This window comes from Paramormyrops kingsleyae, chromosome 4, assembly GCF_048594095.1.
Source record: "Paramormyrops kingsleyae isolate MSU_618 chromosome 4, PKINGS_0.4, whole genome shotgun sequence".
Classification (NCBI taxonomy): Eukaryota; Metazoa; Chordata; class Actinopteri; order Osteoglossiformes; family Mormyridae; genus Paramormyrops; species Paramormyrops kingsleyae.
Genome location: NC_132800.1, coordinates 39,237,729 through 39,259,094, shown reverse-complemented (window position 1 = coordinate 39,259,094; position 21,366 = coordinate 39,237,729). Strand labels below are relative to the sequence as shown.

The 21,366-nt window shown below is 44.1% G+C and overlaps 2 long non-coding RNA genes across 3 annotated transcripts; one reads left to right on the top strand and one right to left on the bottom strand.

The window, feature by feature from the left end:
• Positions 1–293: 293 nt before the first annotated feature.
• On the bottom strand, positions 294–14,308 carry LOC111859539 (uncharacterized). The gene is made up of 4 exons (XR_002841844.2): positions 13,929–14,308; positions 3,167–3,465; positions 545–659; positions 294–423 (listed from the first exon to the last, which is right to left on the bottom strand). It is a non-coding gene; the product is annotated as an uncharacterized lncRNA (long non-coding RNA).
• LOC111859540 (uncharacterized) lies at positions 13,742–18,587 on the top strand. 2 transcript variants are annotated; one of them, XR_002841845.2, is made up of 4 exons: positions 13,742–13,791; positions 15,624–15,763; positions 16,159–16,340; positions 18,278–18,587. It is a non-coding gene; the product is annotated as an uncharacterized lncRNA (long non-coding RNA). The 2 variants fall into 2 exon arrangements; XR_002841846.2 differs by lacking the exon at positions 13,742–13,791 and adding an exon at positions 14,643–14,743.
• The last annotated feature ends 2,779 nt before the right edge of the window (positions 18,588–21,366 follow it).

Sequence of the window (21,366 nt, the reverse complement as noted above, 5' to 3'; positions counted from 1 at the left end):
ATGTTTATTATTAGTTCAGAGTTTATGTCCCTATTAATTGTAGTGTATCGATATAAATTTGCAAGGCTTTACAATATTAGGGTTCTGGCTATTACTTTTGGCCCCTTTGCTGGTAAGCTGGTCATGGTGCCCTGTTGAGGCCTCTAATGTTATGTCGCTCTGGATCGTGCTCATGTTAATTAACACAGAGGAATGGCTGCAAAATGATTCATGATTTTTTTTACATCTAATTACACATTTTATTTATTTTCCAGACTGTAGAATCCGGAAAAGCTACAGCTATTAGTTTTTGAGTGTTTTTCTGTGTACTTACATGCCCTTAATGATGTCCAAACAAGCTTCCTCTCTGCAGGGGAAAGAGAGAACCTCCCAGATAACCAGGAAAGGCTGAGTGAGAGTCGTCACCCGCGTAGTGCTGGGCGTCTGTTAGAAATTTGCCAAAGTAAAGTGCACCTGCAGCTTCTTTTCCTACTGCTTACGTTCTCTATCTTATCATTCATTACTTAAAGCCGTTTGGAGCTGACAGCGCATCGGAACGTCTCACCTGAAATTAGAGGAGATCTTTTGATCGGAGCTAAGGAGACGGAGAGAATTACAGAAGCTCTTCGGTGCTCATAAAGGGGTGCAGGAGGGTGACTGGTCTCCCCGCTGTTTCCAGGCTAATAACGGAATGCGGGACGGTTATGGGTGGCTCTGCTGTTTTAGGCTATACTGAAAGTCACAGCTTCAGATCTTGCCTTTTCTTAAGCGGTCTTCTCCATGAGATTCCACAGCTGCCTTCAGCAAGCTTTTGAAAAATGAGATGTTAGCCTGAACTTGCACCGCATAAATACATTTACATAAATTATCAGTGTCAAAAGAATATCATTGAGATGTAATTAAGGCACTGAAATCCATTTACATAAACAAATACATAATGTGAAAGACACATTAATCCATCATTCAAGCCTATTGATAAACAGAACCAAGTTGGAGGCAGAGTCAGTGAGAAGGGAACTCTTGGTTTCCTCTCTGTGTTTGAATCACTGATGCAGGGTGTGTGAATCCATAAGGCAGCACAGCTCCTGATCTAAAGCATTAAATAGTTCTCTTTTGTGTCAGGACTAATTGTGTGTTTGCTAATGAATGGCAGCTTTGGTAGAGTAGTTTCCCCTTCAAATGGGGAGCGCCGTCAAAGGGAATCTCTTTGACAAGGCGAAGAACCCTAAGTGGCAGAAATGGAGAAACATCTGTGTACGTTCTGCTATAGCAGGTGCTCCGGAACCCCCAGGCAGGAGTCGGCCGGCCTCAGGAGAGGCGGCCACACTAACCGACTCTCTTTTGCCGTTTCTCCAATCTCTTCAACCCAGCTTCAAGATAAATGGTTGATTTACGAGGACTTTGCTATGAGAGAGCTAAGTAGTTTTGCCAAGCATTCCCCCTGGACTGCGCCGCAGGTTACGGAGCATTCTGCTGGCCTTGTGCAAAGAGCTTTCAAATGGCTGTGTCGTGACACTATCAGCTCTCTCTCATGCTGTCGCATCTAAGGAGAGAGAAAGTTCCACGGCAACGTCAGGCTGAACTCAACTCAGCAGAGGAGCCCTGCCAAGCGGCGGCCGCCCGCAGCTCGCTCTGCATTCATGAGGAGGCCAAGCTTTCAGGCCCAGAAAGCTCGGTCTCCTGGGGTTTTTCAGCTCCACGGACCCGGCATGCAGGGCTGCGGTTAGAAGCCGTCAGGAATGCCTACCACCCACGGCTCTCTGTCTATGAGACAACAGTGATGAAAGCTTGCTATCTGTCCTGGCCTCCAGAAGCCTGTCAACTCAACGATTAGATACATTCATCAGAACAATTGGGGCAGCCGTCGCATAGGTGACTTTTCCTACTGTCGGGGACCAAAAGAAGAGCCTCAGTGAAAGTGAGGGAACAGATCCTGCATCTTCACTGATATGTTCTTGAAGGGTTAGGTGTGCCACCAAGCCATAGGGCACACAGACATCCATTTCCATTTGTTTTTGTTCAGGTTAACAAGGATATTATAGGACAAAGATCTATGCTTTAGCCTTGGTTGCATGGAGTCAGCCTCCCGCAGAGAAAGGTGGGGCTGACGGTGCACTGTGAACACCTTCCTCACCTCAGCCACTCTCCTTCCCTTCCTCTGACTGTGAAACTGAGCCATTTGCCAGAGGATTAATGGCAGAACTTCAAAACCAACATTTGCCTTTAATTAGGCGACTTGAGCAACGCGCTGTCATCTGCTACTGCGTTTTGTTTATCGCCCGCGTGTCACTCCCTCATTAGGCTTTGCTGGCTTGAGCCCCGTTGGCCGCCGCAGCCGCTAAATTAGCCGCATGTTGTTCGAAGGGTCGAATCTGTACGAGGGTGCGCAAATCAGCCACTGCAAAACCCATTAAAAAAGAGCGGGAAATATTAACATAACTCAATATGGCAATTAAGATGGAAAAAAGGCAGCTTGGACTGCGTGGTCCTGATGGAGCCCTGGGGGATGCAGCGTCACGGGGTTGGTGGCTCCCCTGGACAAGCCGTACAGCTCGTCTCCAATTAGCTGTGAAAGCCTCTTGATTAAAACCAGCCCACGTGCCTCCAAACACTCATTACTCTAGGCCCAGTTTTCAGACACTGACTTTTAATTGCAGCACTCACACGGTGCTCTGAGTTGATAAGTTCCAGGACAAACACCAAAAGTGAAGAGCCCAGGAACATTTACCTCCAAATTTCTCTTGGATGTGAAAATGTACTTGGTCGTTAGCCTTGAAAACCCTTGACAACCCACAGTTGACCATCCCCCCCATCCAGCAGAGTGCCTGGAGCCTTTCCCACACAACATAAGGCACAAGGCTGGGACAAACCCTGGCATATCAACTGCATTCTGTGTTTACCATGTCTCAGGGATGTAATCCCAGGGTGTTTTTGGAACAAAAAACCGCAACAAAACCAAATGACATGAAACATATTCCCTTATTATGTATTCTTGGTTCACCAGTAAAGAGGGAACACATTGGCTCTTTCTTGGAAAATCCATGAGAAGTAAGAACTGTGCTCTGCAACCCTCTTAATAAAATATCAGCGTGACTGAAAACTCAATTGAAGTTACAGTTTTGACGACATACATTGAAATCTAATAATAATTTGTTGATTAATGTGGATAGGACCTATCACATCCTACCTGCCATGTCTACCCGACCCTCCTGTCTCCTCCCTAGTGTGAGCCTGATGAGCCACACCTGTTGCTTGTTACTCCTCGTTAGTCTTTGTATATAAGTCTCTATTTGGCTTGTCATCCCCAGTCTGGTCATTGACGCTGAAGGTTCCTGTTGCCTGTGCCCTTCCTGGTCGTCAGTCTGTTTGTGATCCACCGCGGTCCTGTTTGTTTTCAGTCCCTGCCCATTTAGTTCAATAAACACCCTTTTGTTTCTACATCACGCCTGCCCTTGAGTCCTTCGTTCCTCAAGTCAGGACAAGGACCTATGACAGAAAAATATAAAAACTCTAGATGTTTTACATACAATACGAAATCCATTATTGATCCTATTAATAGAATGTCATTTGTTTTATTGTACATGCATACATACATATAGACATATATGTTCTTACACACACACACACACACACACACACACACACACATATATATATATATATATATATATATATATATATATATATATGAGGGCTCTATTGCAGAAACTGTTTTCAAACAGAGATGAACGGTTTTCCCCTTGAGACCAGCATCTATTTCCAGTCGCTCTGTAAATGTCACATCGTGATTAATTTGTCTTTCTGTTTCGCCTAAAATTGGCCTATAGCTCCTGCCTAAATTATGAATGAAGCTATTGATTTCTCGCAGAGGGCTGCGTACCAAAGCATTGCATGTTGCATTCAGCCAGATGTTACGGTCACAAGGTCATCTCTCTCATCTGTGCTTGATGAAGGCCCTGAGTCATCATCTCAGCCAGGGCTGAGCAACAGGAACATAGCAGAAGCCCAGATGTGAGCACAGACCCTCTGTGAGCATTAACAAACAAACTGGGTGCCATTCTGTCGATGCTGCAGTTTTGCTTTTTGAACTTATTTGTGTGCTTTTGCTGCGCCCCTGGGGTACGCGGCAACAGGGAAGGGCTGAACAGTTTAGCTTGCTGCTTGAATAGCCCTATTAAAAGGTAATTAGTTTCATAATGATGAGATTGCAGTGGATGCACAGTGATGAACCATAAGGTGCTGGCCCTCACAGCTCAGGAGCAGGATGGCACAACTCTGACAGGAAGCTGTAGGCCTTACAGAGCAGTGGTGCCATCTGGATAAAGCCTCCATATCAACGAAGGTGATCGAGCTCACTTACCACCCAAGATGAACTTAATTTGATAGAAGAAAACCGTGATGTGAACCACATAGCTGCACACGTAAATGGTATTAACATGACAGTATCAATGAAATTCAATGAAAATCCAAGTATGGTGAAGCTGACCTGGAAAAGCAAGTTGACTGAATCAGGTTCAACAAAAATGCAGTCTTGTGGTTGTGGTTCTAAAGTGCCAAGCACATTTTGTGACATATCCTCATATTTCACATTTATGATTGCCACAATGTTGGACATCCTGGGCATATATGAGGATTCATAAATAAGAACAGGTCAGGTCAGAATGTCATGTGGGTTCCAGAACCTCTACATCACCATTGACAACCTCTAGGTCATCTCCAGCAATTGGCTGAGTTGACTGTACTGGACTCACTGGAAACCAAATGAATATATCTACTGAGCAGAGCTGGACTGAGAGTGCTTCTCCATTGCCTAGAATATGAGCAACGTGACCAGAGAGTGGTCAGCTACCAAGCCTGGTTCAAAAGACAGCATTAATGGGCTTCAGGTATCAATACTAGAGCAAAAATCAGTAAAAAAACACCGTAATAGACAAAAATTAAAGCACATCTACTGTGCAGAAAATCACTGAACATCAATCTCCTCTCTTTGTGAGTGGGCACAAAATGATACCCCTCTAGTGTATGATGAGATCCACAGAGGGCTGCAGTCATCAAGGAGAAGAATAATTGAGATTTGACAACAGCCATTATTGGTATTTATAAGTGCTGTTTGATAATTAGCCATGAAACATGTCACTAGACAGCCCCCACGGCTTTCTCTACTCCTAATAGATATGCAAATGAGCTAAACTGACATGAGTAGTCAAGGAGGAGAGTCTGAACAGGCCGAGATATCCACAACACTAAAACTTCATATTGAACTTTAATGTTATTTACATTTAAGGTATTTGGCCCATGTTTTTGTTATTTGGTGAGACGGAGAAGAGTATGTGTCTGAGAATCAGAATATTAATAACGTGTATACAAGTGTTTTTCAACAAAAGTTACAACATGCTAAGCTATAGTTTGTTAAAGTTCAAGCAAACAACGTGATTTCACAAAATGAAGTCAAAGTGCCAATGGTTTCCGGAAGTTGATGTCGCTCTTGAGCAGCGTGACATGTAGCAATGAACATACCGTTTCATTTTTAAAGTAGACATGTGCACGAATCGTGCAAATGCTGTGCGATGATGCACAGTGGCTGCCGTGCTTTGGATATTGGTGCCCTTTTCTTCACTTGGTACTGCACTGTGATTTGCAGCATTGGGTTATATGGGTTGCAGCGCTAAACCTGGACAAACTGCCGATTTCTGGAAAACCACTTGGACAGGGGCCTAAAAAGAGGACGTGTCCGGGGAAATGTATGGTAACCCCAGCCCATGTCAGGAAACTCACTGCAGTCATCTGGATGACATATCCTTCAAGTCATTTTCCTGATCAAACATCTTGTTAAATGAACCACTTGAGGTTTGTCGTAATCCAGCATGAATGCAGTCCACAAGAAGGAGGAGGAGGGGAGGGGATTTTACCCCAGGGCAGTAGATGACCAGACCAGAAAATACATCTGTCCTTTTGCTGGGGCATGGAGCCAACACCAAGGTCACAGAGTAGCTTGTAAGCCACCCTCTCAGTGCCCATAAGCAGTCACACAATGTCATCAGACCCACAGCTTAGTGCTCCGAGTGGGACCAAAATGGTGAAATTGCGGCGATAAGATGGGAGATGTACATTGGATTAGGGAGCGTCCGGTGACAGACAGGGAGGTAAGGGAAATGTCACTCAGTCACTGTACTCCACATTAATTAAACCTATTCTTCCAGTCCCAGAGGATGGTATTTGAGGTCATCGGCCTTTCCAAACACCGAGGGAGGGCTGTGCTCCAGTGTGAATTTTAGATGACATGCAGCTGACCCTCACTCTCTGATCAGGCTGCATTTCCGGTCCTTATCCAAAACCCCTAACAACTACCTGCCTGTCACTCACTCTTCTCACCACCAGCCCACATACACTCACTTCCAAGCTGTAACAGAATCTGTGGAGCAAATGGCTCTCTGGTGTGTAAAGTGTGTCTCACATCTTACAATATAAAAACACAAGTCATGCTAACAGAACTGAACGGATCAGGCTAGGAAATGGTGTCCTAGCCTGGTTAATGCCCATTTAGGACAAATAAGGTATTAAAACAACCCATTTTTACTTTGGTTATTAGGTGAGATTTATATGCAGGAATAATGAAGGCAATAATAAAGACCCAGGAAGAAACATTTGCTTTTTTGTGTTGCCAATCCAACTCCCCTCTCTGACCAAATTGTCAAGTTTTTTCCATATGTCAAGAAACTTTTAGAGGACAGCTCTGTGATCATCCCTCACCTACCTCTCTGGAGGCCTTTAGCACACATCTCTGTGATCATCCCTCACCTACCTCTCTGGAGGCCTTTAGCACACAGCTCTGTGATCATCCCTCACCTACCTCTCCGGAGGCCTTTAGCACACAGATCTGTGATCATCCCTGACCTACCTCTCTGGAGGCCTTTAGCACACATCTCTGTGATCATCCCTCACCTGACTCTCTGGAGGCCTTTAGCATACAGCTCTGTGATCATCCCTGACCTACCTCTCTGGAGGCCTTTAACACACAGCTCTGTGATCATCCCTCACCTACCTCTCTGGAGGCCTTTAGCACACAGCTCTGTGATCATCCCTCTCCAGAAGCCTTTAGCACACATCTCTGTGATCATCCCTCACCTACCTCTCTGGAGGTCTTTAGCACACAGCTCTGTGATCATCCCTCACCTACCTCTCCAGAAGCCTTTAGCACACATCTCTGTGATCATCCCTCACCTACCTCTCTGGAGGCCTTTAGCACACATCTTTGTGATCATCCCTCACCTACCTCTCTGGAGGCCTTTAGCACACATCTTTGTGATCATCCCTCACCTACCTCTCTGGAGGTCTTTATCACACAGCTCTGTGATCATCCCTCACCGACCTCTCCGGAGGTCTTTAGCACACAGCTCTGTGATCATCCCTCACCTACCTCTCTGGAGGCCTTTAGCACACAGCTCTGTGATCATCCCTCATCCACATCTGTTGTACCCTCATGTCAAGAAATCAGTGGCAGCCTGAGGAAATGCAACTTCCAGGCCCCTGCTTGCCATGCATGCTTTAGCTGAGTACAGGCAAAATAAAAAATCCAATGAAGTATTTCTTACAATGCAGGTGTTTCAATTTGTACAGCTAACAAAAGCTAGGTCAACTAAACATTAAAAATACAAGTAGGTCTTTCAAAATAAACTGCATCAGATGATAAAATCAGCTCCGAATGCTAACTAAGAGACTTTGTATATCTAGTACAGTAGTTAGGAATCCATAAGCAGGTGTCGTCTGCTTGGACACGATAATCCTGCCAGTCTGCAGTGATATTGCTCCTTCGGAGCGCTGCAGGACTGCGGCCCATTACACCGCCGATTTGAGGGCCAGATATTAATCCGTGTAAAACACTCAGAGCGAAAAACTGTCATGCTATCCAGTCATCAACACATGACTTACAGCACAAGGAAGCCATAATATATACATTCTGTTAATTAAAGAGATTGAGTTGCAGCTGTATGGCCACGTAGCCCGTCCATACACCCTCTCTCATCATTAGTGTGCTACTTTAATGTATCCGCTTGTAATCATTTTCCACACAATCCCCTTATTCTCACATCATTTCTTTCCCTTAATTAGTCCAGATGCTAAACACATTTCTCAAATTAAACCTTATTTGTAAGCTGTCAGATACTGGCATATGACTACACCTTAAAAACCTGTACACTGACATACAGATGGTGGTTATGTTTGATATACACTCATGTGATCATGAACTTTATGATTCAGGTTAAAACAGCCCTTTCTTCTTCAGGCTGCACTTAACGTGGGACTGACTGGCATTCTCCAGGATCGGCCAAGTGTGTCTCAGCTAAATGGACCAGATGAATCTAATGGGCAGAAGTGACTGCTAGCCGCAGGCCCCACAATGCATGATTCTGACCTACATGCAGGAAGACTCCACGCGTCAGCTTGGCTTGCAGTCATCATTCTGCGTGTATTTCCAGCTCATTATGATTGTCTAACTGGCTGTTTAATGTAAAATACAAACAAATAGCGATGGGGAACAGATAGTCTTAGTGCAGTGTTTTTGAAGAGTGACAATTTAGGAAACAGGGTGAGCTTTTTATGCAGAGGTATTTTATTTAGCAGAGGCATTAAAGAGCATGATAATTACACTGGGGAAAAAGTCCTCGACTCAGATTTTTACTTTCAGTTCAATGGAAAACAGCAAAGTATAGTAGACCCTAAATGTCTTTATTTAGCAGTACTCTGAAAACTGCTGACAAAAGACTTTGATGCATGAGACTTTTTATCTTCAGGCACTGTAAATAAAGAGGACATATTCTGCAGTGTATAATATGGCTCCATCTCTCGGCAAAGTGGAGTAAGGGTGGGGAATTGAGGAAGTTTGCATGGGTGGAATCCTTACATGTCTAGGGCAGCGCTATGACATTGTAGGTAGGAGGTGTTAAACCAGTGACTGAGACCCATGTGTGCCTGAGCAGTCATGTGACGCTCCCACTACCCATGCTGAAATTAAATCTATAATTAAAAAGTTCAGGCAGTAATGAAGAGCCCCCTGTCTGTGGGAAGCACAGTCTGAGAAAAGGCAAGGCTTTATGGTGTAGAGAGGACCAGAATGGGGAGGGACTGAGACATGTATAAACGCACCCAGGCTGCACTACATCAGGATGGGCTAGGTCTGTGTGAGCGGGACAGGTCCATGTCAGTGGGGCAGATCCATTTCAGTTAGGTAGGTCCATGTCAGTGGGACAGGTCCATGTCAGTGGGGCAGATCCATTTCAGCCAGGTAGGTCCATGTCAGTGGGACAGGTCCATGTGAGCGGGGCAGGTCCATGTTAGTGTGGCAGGTTTGTGTGAGCTGAGTAGGTTTGTGTGAGCCAGGTAGGTCTGTGTCAGTGGGGCAGGTCTGTGTGAGCCAGGTAGGTCTGTGTCAGTGAACGAGGTCTACGTGAGTCAGGCAGGTCCGTGTGAGCGGGGCAGGCCTGTGTGAGCCAGGTAGGTATGTGTCAGTGGGGCAGGTCTGTGTGAGCCAGGTAGGTCTGTGTCAGTGGGGCAGGTCTGTGTGAGCCAGGTAGGTCTGTGTCAGTGGGGCAGGTCTGTGTGAGCCAGGTAGGTCTGTGTCAGTGGGGCAGGTCTGTGTGAGCCAGGTGGGTCTGTGTCAGTGGGGCAGGTCTGTGTGAGCAAGGTAGGTCCATGTCAGTGAAGGAGGTCTGTGTGAGTCAGGCAGGTCCATGTGAGCGGGATAGGTCCATGTCAGCCAGACAGCTCCTGATTTTTCCCAGATACCCCACCTCACTGTCCCTCCCACCCCCCTGAAGCAGAGTGCTGTGTATGCAGCAGCTGCACACATCGGGGGCTCGCTGTTGGGGCGGGGGCATAGGACGCACATGCATGAAGGCACAAATACGCACCTGGATGCAGGAGCGCAGAAGAACAGACGTTTTCAGAGAAAAGTGTGAACGTGGACAGAGATTCACGGCAGGCAAGCTCTATTTCTTCTGAAAATTCACTTCTGTCTAACTTAATTAACAGCCGCTGTGCAGTGAGACAGAGAGCACTGTTATGTGAGAATATGGACAAGCAGATCAGCCAATAATGTGGGTAAACATAGGACCTCTTTAAGCCTATAAAGTCACAACATGCTTCAGCATCACAGGGATACTGTGGGAATATCATTGCAGTGCTGTTTCAGAATAAAAACACAGGGGTGAATCAGATTCAAAAATTACTAAAAGACTTTTCACAGGAACTGCCATACAGCAACCTCACCCTCAAGGTGATTCTTCATGTCTATGCAGGCCGCTGCTACAGATTTTGGGCCCCAAGAAATCAGAACATATTGGGCCCCCAACCCAGACTTTTCCAATTATGTTTCAAATTTTTAGGGCTGCGATACACTCAGGGGCCCTTGGAAGGGTCCTACCATCCCCCTCTTTACACCACACCTGCATTAAAGGTTTGGTCATGTCAGTCAACTGAGGTTGCAGCCTCAAGCACTCAGGGAAGTGGCTCTAGTCCAGAATATAGAAACTGTATCTGACAGGATATCTAATATTTAAGATGATGACATCACAACTGATGAAACTGCTGTAATACTATGTCCACCTTATGACATTAGCATTTCCTCCGGTTCGACAGTAGGCTTGCAATGGATTTACAGAAGTGTCACAGATACCCCAAGGTGGGTGTGCGTTTATCCTGCAGGTATTCTGCTGCTTCATGCGGCTTCATTTTGTCTCCTGAGTGCAGCTTTAACAGAATGGCTGTAATCTCCTGGTGAGGGTCAGTTCTGTCTCCCGGCGACCAGCTTCAGCTGATGTCACCCTGAACACGCTCCCGCTGCCTTTATGAGATTGCCCACAGAGCTGCAGTCAAAGCTGCAGAAAGTAGGAACAGTTCCTCCAGAGGTTTCCAGCATTGGCTCCACCATAATTTACAGGCAACATGTTACGCCCCCAGCTTATCCTTACCTGACCGAAACGCATAATGGCAAGTGCCCGATTGGAGGCCAAGTTCATTTATTTTGTCCAGAATGCTTATTAAAGCATAAAGGCTGTTTCTATAGCCATGGCTCCTTCATTAATTTTGTTGCAGGCTTGGAATGGGGGCTTTTATGAGGTGGGTGACTGTAGGGTAGTGATCCTGAACCTGGAGATAGGAACTACAACTGATGGCAAATCACACACTAGTCCTTGACTATGGGGAGAAAGGAAAAAGAGGGGGAACCATATTCTTTGGCTGGGTGAACCTGTATATTTATAAATAAATATAAAAACAACTTCAGAAAGGAAGTAGGCACTGAAGAGCTGGTCTGGGCTGAGAATTCATCTATACCAAGACTGTATTTCTATGCTACAGGGGCATGCAGACCTCACCGCATGCCTTTGGCCACTTGCCCACTTTGAACAGGTAGCTGGTGAACAAAAGCTCCACCAAACAGCATCTCCTGACCACTCCCAGAGCGTCTCTCTTACACTACAGTTCTGGTGATTCCTCCCGAAAGCTGCACATCTCAGTGGAATAGCTAGTGACATCAAGTGGCAAGATAAATGATAATTATGGATCATTAGCTATAGTTTCCATGAAAATCTTAATTCAGAGTAGACAAATTATTCCTGTCACCAAGCAAATGTTATTTGATGTTAATGATAAAGACTATAGTTTGGAAATAGCTATTAGGGCCAATATCCATTTCGCCCATTGCCTTGCTATGAATCACACACTATCACAGGCACCTCTGCGATTCACATACAGTCACTGACAGCTAACTTAAAAGTGATCAGAGAGTTAATCTTTACAGCGAACTATACTCACATGACCTCCTGTATAATGCAGATAGGCAAAATAACGTTTTAAATCTGCTTCACAGATTAATGTCATTGATGCCTGTTCAAAATGTACTGCTTCATTTCCCTGTGTAAACTCTATCAGGTGCTGTTCTCTGTGACCGTATGGGCAGGGTTATGACTCTTAAATGTGTTTGGCCTGTCCTTCATTTCTATTGACCAATCAGAACCAATTATGCTCTATCCATCCATCTTCTAACCACTTAACTGCTGGTCAGGGTCATGGTGCAGTTTGTCCCAGACAGCATATGGCACAAAGCAGAAACTACAAGAAACTCTACTTTAGAAACAACATCACCTTTAAAACTTTAGAGAATTTCAAACATGAAAATTAACTAAAACATCTGCAATGAGCAAAACTGATGACAGCTGCCAGAAAAACTCTGGGTTATAAAAAAACAAGTAAATCATTAGATATATTATTTTTAATATATTTTTCTGCTTCCAGCAAGGCTTGTTCTGGGAAGTAAATTCCATACTGTTGGTTTTGTGGGTGATTTTGTTGTTAATCAACACAAACACAAATAACTTATGGGGAGTGTGATAACATGACTGATGGCAAAAAGCAGCACACTGAAGAGGATCATGAAAGGCCAGCACACGGACTGATCGAGAGGACAGATATGCATCTCTGAATACAACAAACAGCTTAATATTGCAGGTCATTATTGTGATTTTCATCTGGGACCTTCCACGAGTATTTCTCATGAAAGTACAGTGGTTCTGTGAATAAACTGATAAACTGATGTGAAGCAGAGACAGCGGCAAGCCAGAACATTTTCAGTGGGGTGGCCAGGGTGGAACTAGGTGTAATTTTTATATTTTTTTTGGGGGGGGGGGGGCACATAAATCTAAATATGAATATAAGGCATCTAGATAACAAGGTAATATTTAAGGTACCTAAATGCTATAACTGTCACGCTTGCGGAGCAGGCGAGCCGAAAAGCAGGCGAATGGAGCCGTGAAGACGGACAAATGGGGTTTTAATGGTCAAAGAACAGACAGGTAGGGACATCCACGGACACTACAATGACGGATCTGACGAGACGTACTCAGACGCGGACTAAATACACAAGACTAGCCAGAAATAACGGGACACAGGTGATCACAACCAGGAATTGACACGAGGTAATGAGGGGGCGTGGCACACACAAGGATCGTACGGAGCTGGGCGTGACAATAACTCTGCATTGTATACAATTCGGGCAGTGGTGGAATTACCAAATACACATTTAATATATCAATTTCTTGCAGTTAAGGTAACAAGCTTACACAACTTCAAAACTTCTGCATTACTATTGTTCTGAGAGCACATGTTTAGCTCAGCAGCATCGAGTTCACGCATTATCAGTATATCATCAGGGACACAGAGAAACAGTTACGGAGTACAAGGAGATTTTTAAAATCAAAATATGATTTAACCAAAATGCAAATACGACGGGGGCGGCTAAGGGGGTGGCCAGGTTCCAGTCTAGGGTGGCCAAGGCAATGTGCAGAGACTCCTAACACGGCTAAGTGAAAAGGGCGTTCTGGGTTCTCTTTCTATCGCCCATAGCCACGTGGTAGCCATGGTAATATGGTTTGTAACACATTACTCGCGTGTTTACGGTGAGGCTGATGTAAACAAACCTAGTGCGCTGCCAGTGCTATACAAGCATAGAGAATACAATTATGTACAGTACATAATAATTTATAATTATGTTAAACTATGTTATTGGTTTATGCATTTACTATACTGTACTTTTTTTCAGAATGCATCGTTAAGCTACACATGACTATAAATTCATATTTTTTGAGTTCATATAGTTCACAGAAACAGTGTTGGAGCTGCCAACTGCATCTGGCGTGACACGCACGCGTTCAGACACTCACGCTCCCGCAAGAAATCTTAACGGCAAATCTATTATTTAAAAATTAGCTACGTTAAAAGCGTTGTGGTGGTTTGCAAACTATATAGACTATTTACAAGGTAATAAAACTCTTACATGCATGTGCAGACTTGTCACAAATTGAAAATGTCACGCCAGCCATCTGACCAAAGTTGGCAACCCTGCAATATACTAAAATATTTTTAATTGAAATTTTTGCTACTGTAAAGTACAGCACCTGCGGTCCGGACACAGAGGCTCTCTCTTTCTCGGTGGGGCTCCTCCTAGCTGCTCCTTCGGGAATAAACCCCCGCCCTCCGCGGACCTTTCGGCGATATAGCCCTGGGTAACTGAGCAGATTCCGTAGAGCCGCAGTATAGCTCACTTGCAGCTATATGCATCGCTCCCGACAACGTCGTGACCTTGTGGGAACTAAGCAAAGTTAATTTATCCCGCCTGGGTTAATAATATTCGTTACTTCCTCTTCGTCACCTACGTGTAAAATATATATTTATGTGTATTGTACAGCTTGTATGTATTGCCGTAAGCTACTCTGGAGTGGCTTTCCCAAAAGCTTCGTAACGCCACGTATAGTTTGTTATCTAGTACGTTGTTGTTTAAACCCTTCGTGACGAAAGTAGTCTGTTATCTCGTTCGTACTCCGACCCTCTCGTTATTTTCTACGTCGTTGTTTATTTGAATTCTTGCCTGCTGACATGTCATAGAAACACGGGAATCGGCCAAAATAGATGACAAAAAGACATTGACGGTGCATTTTGGACAGCGTAATAATGCTGATGATATAGCCTAATAAGAGGTCGATGTTGCAATATTATAACTATAATAATGTCGACTATAAATTAGCGCAAATGGGGCTCGTTGTTGTAACACCTGTATGCCATTTGAGTACATAACAGGGTTGTGCACCCTTCTGAACTGACTTGAGAATGACCTTGAAAATCAAATTCAATTAATAGAATTAGTGGAAAACACGGTGCAGAATCGCAATTCGACTTTGAATATGAAGAAGTAGAATTAAAATGGATACATAGTGTAAGTACAGCTTTAACATTACAGCTTAATATTTAAATTTGAATTATCCAGCATGTCAACATAAACAGCATACACTGAAACCCGCCCATGCCCCCCACCACGCGATCATGAATATTTACCGCTGCAAAAAGTACACGTCGGCCATGCCCCCCTGTTCAAATGCCTGAAAAGTCTGTGCATGTCACTGGTATTAATAATGAATACCACATTTTGAAGTGTCGCTTATAGAATAAAAAATGTAACTGATTTTGTGTACCATGGTGAAAGATCCTCAACTGTCCATCTGACAAACCACGGACACTCACGGGAAAAGCTACCACATACAGACTCCTGGTAACATACATAAACAGTTAAATATGCAAAAATTGCACATGGAAAAAGGACTGACGTAAACCAAATGCATATGTTGTTAGAATAGGCTAAAACATTACACATTTTTTATCTTACAATCATACATACAGTTAACTCATTAGTACATATATAAGGTCAATATATACATCTACAAGGCTGGAATTAAATCTGTTATGTAATTTTGAGAAGCATTACTTCCTTTTCCTATTGCTGTACACCATTTCATTTTGTTTACAAGGAAGCAACAACACATTTTGAGCCCATTTTTATATTTCCAAATATAAATAGGTTCATTTATGTTTGCCTTAATTTTGGTTTTCTAGTTAGTTTATAATTTTATTTACAGTTGCATATGTCTGGTGTGACAACCATATGACATATTTCACTTTTGAAATACATGGGATCGATGTTCCTGAAAATATTATTTTCTTTTTGCTTTATAAAACACCAGTAGTAATGTGATTACACACCATAAAAATAGAACTGTTTCTCCATAGGGTTTCAAATGAAACCATTTATTGTTTGGCAGGCATGTGATGAAGACTGCAGTCCTTGGGAATCATTTCATGAGGGAAAAGGCAGGAGTTGGATGTACCCCTGCCCCAAAGCTTTCAAATATGTGAGCAAACAAGAGAATGATGAGGCAATGAAGGAGAGGGCCCCCAGCAGGTAAGGCACATCTTTTAACAGCTTGTAATCACTATAAAAGGTGTTGATGGTACATGCTTACAGCTGCCCTGCTAGAAGGAGGCTACATTAAAATGAAGTGAAGTGAATCTGCAATGTGTGGCATTGTGGTTAGTCCTGCTGTCTAACACCTCTGGGACCCGGGTTTGAGTGTCAACCAGGGTTCCATGTGAATGGAGTTTTCATATTCTTGCCCTGTTTTCGTCGCGGTTTTCCTCCGGACACTCTGGTTTCCCCGCGCAGTCCAGAACAATGCTGAGGTTAATTGGAGTTACCAAATTGCCCATAGGTATCCCTGTGTGAGTGAATGGTGTGTGAGTGTGCCCTGCAATGGGTTGGCGCCCCAATCTAGGTTGTTCCGTGCCTTGTGCCCATAGCCTCCAGGATAGGCTCTGGACCCCCTCCTGTGAGGCTGAATTGGACTAGCAGGTTCAGAAAATGGATGGATGGATGTATGTATTTACGACGTCTGGATTAGCACAGAGTTACAGATTCACACAGAAAGACCAGGACTGCAGCTGGGGCCAGAAGCCAAGACCTCAAGGTATCTTGGACAGAGGTGTGTTTCTGGAGCCAGGATGCTGTAGAGTGTGTCGCTGTAGTCCTGTTCTCCAAAGCAACAGCAATATTTCACATCACTGTCTGTTGATGTGGGGAAGACAAATCAATCTGGATCACTGAATTAGAAAGTGGTATTTTAGGAGGCTTCACAGTTGTATTAAAGGGTGGGGTTTGGCAATAAATGTCCTGCTGATGGAACGTGAAGCATGTTAATAACTGCAGGAAGACGCTGAAGGAGCCGTTACAGAACAATGTTTTTGATTAAACATATGATGAGCAGCTATCTTCTGTGACAGCTCTCCTGAAAACTCACAGTTTGTTAAAATCAAAAGACAAATTCCTCCAACTAACATAAATGCTTCAGATTTAAGTGAAATGGGGGGTGATATGATAGTAGACACTGAAAGCTTGTTTTACATGAATGTGATTTCAATTCCAATGTTAATTATGTTTGAATCTAAAGAGTACTAAAACTAAAAACTAGTGTCTGAAAGCACAAATTGCATATACAGCTCTGGAATTTTTTTTAAAAACCACTCCATTTTTTAAGAGTCTGCATTGTTAAATCCTGGTTTAACCCTGATTCTGCTGGAGAACGCTACACTAAGCAACAGGTTATTTCCAAGCTCAAAATTTCTACGACTGCAGTATACTAGACTAATGCGAAATAGGAGACACTGGCAATGACCAAAAACTAGTCAGGTAGAGAGCAGAAGCAACTTTTGAATGCCAGAGACGACCGTCAACTTATCCAATAGTGCCCCATGAATCGGAGGATAACATCAAGTGACCTTCCAAAGGAATGGGAAACATTAAGTTCAGATGTGAAGTGCACTGCTCCGAAAGTTTGTATCAGGCTCCTAGAAGCAGGAATAAAGTCCCGTAAAGGAAGGAAGAAGCCTTTCATTAATGTTAAGCAGGGAAGACCCAGGCTGGAGATTGCAAAAAAAATTGTATATTTTACGCAGGCACATACCCATATTTTGAGAAATGAGGGCAACTGAAAATTTTGCTGTGGTCTCTTAATTTTTTCCAGAGCTGAATGTGTGGCTGCTGAGCCTGTGAAATATAACAAATCACTCACAGAAGATGACCTGAGCTCAGCACTATCGGTATAAAGTGGACAAACACAATCCTATTCAGCGTCCAGCTTCAATCCTGACAATTCTGTTTCAGTTCTGAGCACAAGATCAGAACACTTTTACAGTTATGATTTCCTTTTAAAGATTTTTAAACCCTCTTTAAAGTCCTTCAGCACTAGGAATATTTATCTTATGTTAATATGGGTTCTGTGCTCCTGGACAACGTGATCTGAACAGAGTGTCGTTACATGGATTTACAGAGTGTAGAGGGTGGTTTACATCTTGGATGGTGTCCTAGATTTAGACAGCGTGGCACACTTAAAGCCCATCTCATAGCCTTCTGGTCAACACCGTAAAAGGAAGATAGGAACAGAGAGTTAGAGACACTCAGCGAATCAGAGCTGCAGTGAATGATGTTTATCAAACGCGCTCTGAGGATGGATACACTCTAAAATGTGGACAGGTGCAATGGCTCTCATTATTGGCCCTCTCCTTCTCCCTCTCTCTCTCATTATCCTCTCTCGACATCCACCCCCGCCTCTTCTCCCAGGCTGCACCCTCTGCTCCTCCTTTTGCTGGCCCTTTCATCCCCTCCCGTCCCACTCCTGCCCCCATAGGGAATTCTCGATTCATCGTTGACACTCCTTCTCTCTGATTTCTCTCCTCTTGTTTTTCTATCATCCTCCTCAGGTCCTCCTACACTTCAGTCTAAGTTTGTTCCATGAGAATGTCTCTAACCACTTTAATTATCTGCCAAGTCACATTGGCAACAGGCAACTAATAGTTGTATGATAATGTTATAAGCTTTCTTTCATTAATTTGATGCTCTTTTTAGGACTAATTAATTGGACAGTCTGTCATTTCAGGCAGTCATGCAGTACTACTCTGTAAAAATACTTTCGAAGTCTTCAAGGAAGAAGAACAAGAGTAACCCTATTCATCTCTATGGCTAGCTGATGTGTCCCTCATTCCAGCATCATTTCACATGGTCCTCTTCTCCCTCCTCAGAAGAAGGTGGGGCAAGTCCCTCTCCACAAAGCTGGCCTTTGATGTTGTTGTTTTTGCATGTCGTACCACCCCATCATTTGAATATCACAGGCTGGGCTCTCGCACCCGGCCGTTCGCTGGGTCTTTGTTGGCTGATTAAAGCAGGTGTCACAGAAGGAATGTGTTTGCCGATGACTTTTCACATTTAAATAGCTGTCACTTCGCAGTCGCTAGCAGCCGTTGGCTTAAAAAGCTCTTATTTTTTACATAACGCTTAACCCATCAATGCAAACGGTAAGGAGGCCGCTTGCTGTAGCTGTTAACTGGAGGGCTCTTGATTTTCTTCTTGACTTGAGAGGAATATACTTTAAAAACAAGACCGTGTGCTCATATTTAAATGGGTCAAAGTCATTCTCTGAAGTCAGCTCCCATTCTGCACTTGCGTCAAGTATGAAATTTTGCTTTCCAGCATCTCCTGGATTCTTAAGTACTGATGAATCCTGGACTTCACCGTTGTGAATCCGCCCGGATTGGGGGGAGGGGGAGATGTCAGATTTCACAAACAGTGCATTTCCAGATCTTCATACCAAACCTCAGGAAGGCTTCCTCTGGCCACAGCAGTTAGAGACAAAGGTGAGGAACAGCCCAATGCTGGAGGACAAGAGCTGACAACCGCAGAAGGGCTTCGTCTACTAGAGCACGGTGGGAATGGGAATAAGTCGGAATTGCTGACAGTGGATAATTAACCACAATCAAGCTGTTTCATGGTCATCAGAGGCACGCGGCCCTAATTACCGTCCTCTTAATAAGACCCTAGTCGTGCGAAGAATGACCTGTGCTAATTATCATTTGGAGCCACTTTCCCCTATTTAATTTTTTTACATTTTTTTTGAAAGTTGGCACGCCGAGCGTTTTGAAGCTAGCAGAGAGGGGTGCTCATGGGCCACCTTCACTCAGAGAGCCACGTTCACCTTCAGGAGCCATAGCTAATTGTCAGGAGGCTCCTTTCTCCCGGTTATTTTGCCGTGGCTGTGTGCGGCAGCCTGTCCGCGACCTCCAGCACCAGGCTGAGTCCTTAATTGCAGTAATGACAGAGGGCCTTTTGGGCGATCTGAGGCCAGATAACATCCCCACCATGGTCCTGCTGCTCCCTCATTAAGAGAGCCCTGCCTCACCAGTGTCTCTGTGCCAGGGAGGGCGTGAGTCTGCTCAGCGAGGCCTTTCTTCAGGCCTCGCTCGTCCACACTAAAATTACAGTCCCAAAGTCCTTCTTCACAGCTCTGGCAGTCAGCAGATGGTTTTCTGCTTCCTGGCCAATGATGTCAGCATCTTAACGACTGGATGTGGAAACTCTCAGGCATTAACGACAAAGCGGAGAGGACTGCTGTCTAAGCCGCACCCGTGATATCAGAGAATGATGGCTTAGCATTAGCAGTCAAGGAACCTCTGATGCTGTTGTGCTGTAATTGTGATTTTTTTTTTGCTTTCTGGTCTGGTTGGGGTCTATATATATATATATATATATATGTCTGAAATATTATAACTTAGGTGTGTATGTGTGAGTGAATGGTGTGTGAGTGTGCCCTGCGATGGGCTGGCCCCCCATCCAGGGTTGTTCCCTGCCTCGTGCCCGTTGCTTCCGGGATAGGCTCCAGACCCCCCGCGACCCAGTAGGATAAGAGGGTTGGACGATGGATGGATGGATGGATATTATAACTTATGGCAACTATATATAATCATCATCCCAAGGATGATCCATAACCCCAAGATCTCACCTGTATTTTTATGTTACTGCCTCCTGTGAATGTTACTTGATGTTTCCATGACTCCAAAAATAAATGGTTAATGGTTCTCCTGCCCAGGACATCCTCTCACAAAAACCTTACTGCTTTATTCACTAAATGGGAGCCAAATGTTACTGTGGGCTTTTCATCCATTATTATGATCAAAAATGCTGAAATAATGACTCTGCGTTGCATCTGACCCTAAATGTGCCTCACTGTGGCCAAGACTGTTCAGTTCCCTTGGAAAACAATCTGTTTCATTGGTGTGTAGCTGTAGGTGCTGGTCAAATGTCTCAGTAAAGCACATCTGGTCGCCATGCAGGATCCATGTGTGTGGGGTTAGGCCTCCTAAAGGATTGTGTCTCTTTGAAGTCAACTGTTTGGGTATAAGGAGAGGTGACAAGGACCTTGTCAATGCAGTAACCAATCAGGTTTGTCAATACTCCCTCCAATAGGACACTTTTTGTTACAGTTTGTTTGGCTGTGCTTATTTATGTTTTATTGGGACAAGGCAGGTAATAAGCTTGTCCTTTCCCAATAAAATACGATTTGTTTTATAATAATTTGTTTTGTCACTGCAGCGACCATTTCAAGTGTTTCTCAACTCAGTCCTTGGGGACCCCCAGACAGTTCAAGTTTTTGCTCCCTGCCAGATACTCCATGTTTTTGCTCTGGTAGGGGGGATCCCCAAGGACCGGATTCAGAAACACTGATTTAAGCTGAACCACAATTATTCCTCGACAGTGAAAGCTCACTGCTTGCTGCAATGATGTTCTTGGTCTGCTGATGTTCCTGTTAATTGGCTGAAGGCCTTTAGTGTGTGAAAGAGTGCAGACACCTACACAGTAACAGGATGGACCCGAGTCAGCCCTTCGCTCCACATGCCTCCAGATGGCTGGAGTTTCACCAAAGCACAGGGAACTTCAAATATACGAAGACACAGAAGAAATACTTTCACTTTCATCCGACAGATTTTTGTTACGGGTCCTTAATTAATAATCTGCCTACTGGAGTGTTTATGTGGTTTCCTGGATGTCGGCATAAGCCAAGAAATCCAGTACAAGCCAAATCACTGACATGTGAGGAACATTTTATTCTCTAAGCCTCACATCCGGAGCCTTGAGGAAAATAACTGAGTAAATTCCACTAAATGAGTTCTGGTGCCTTTTGT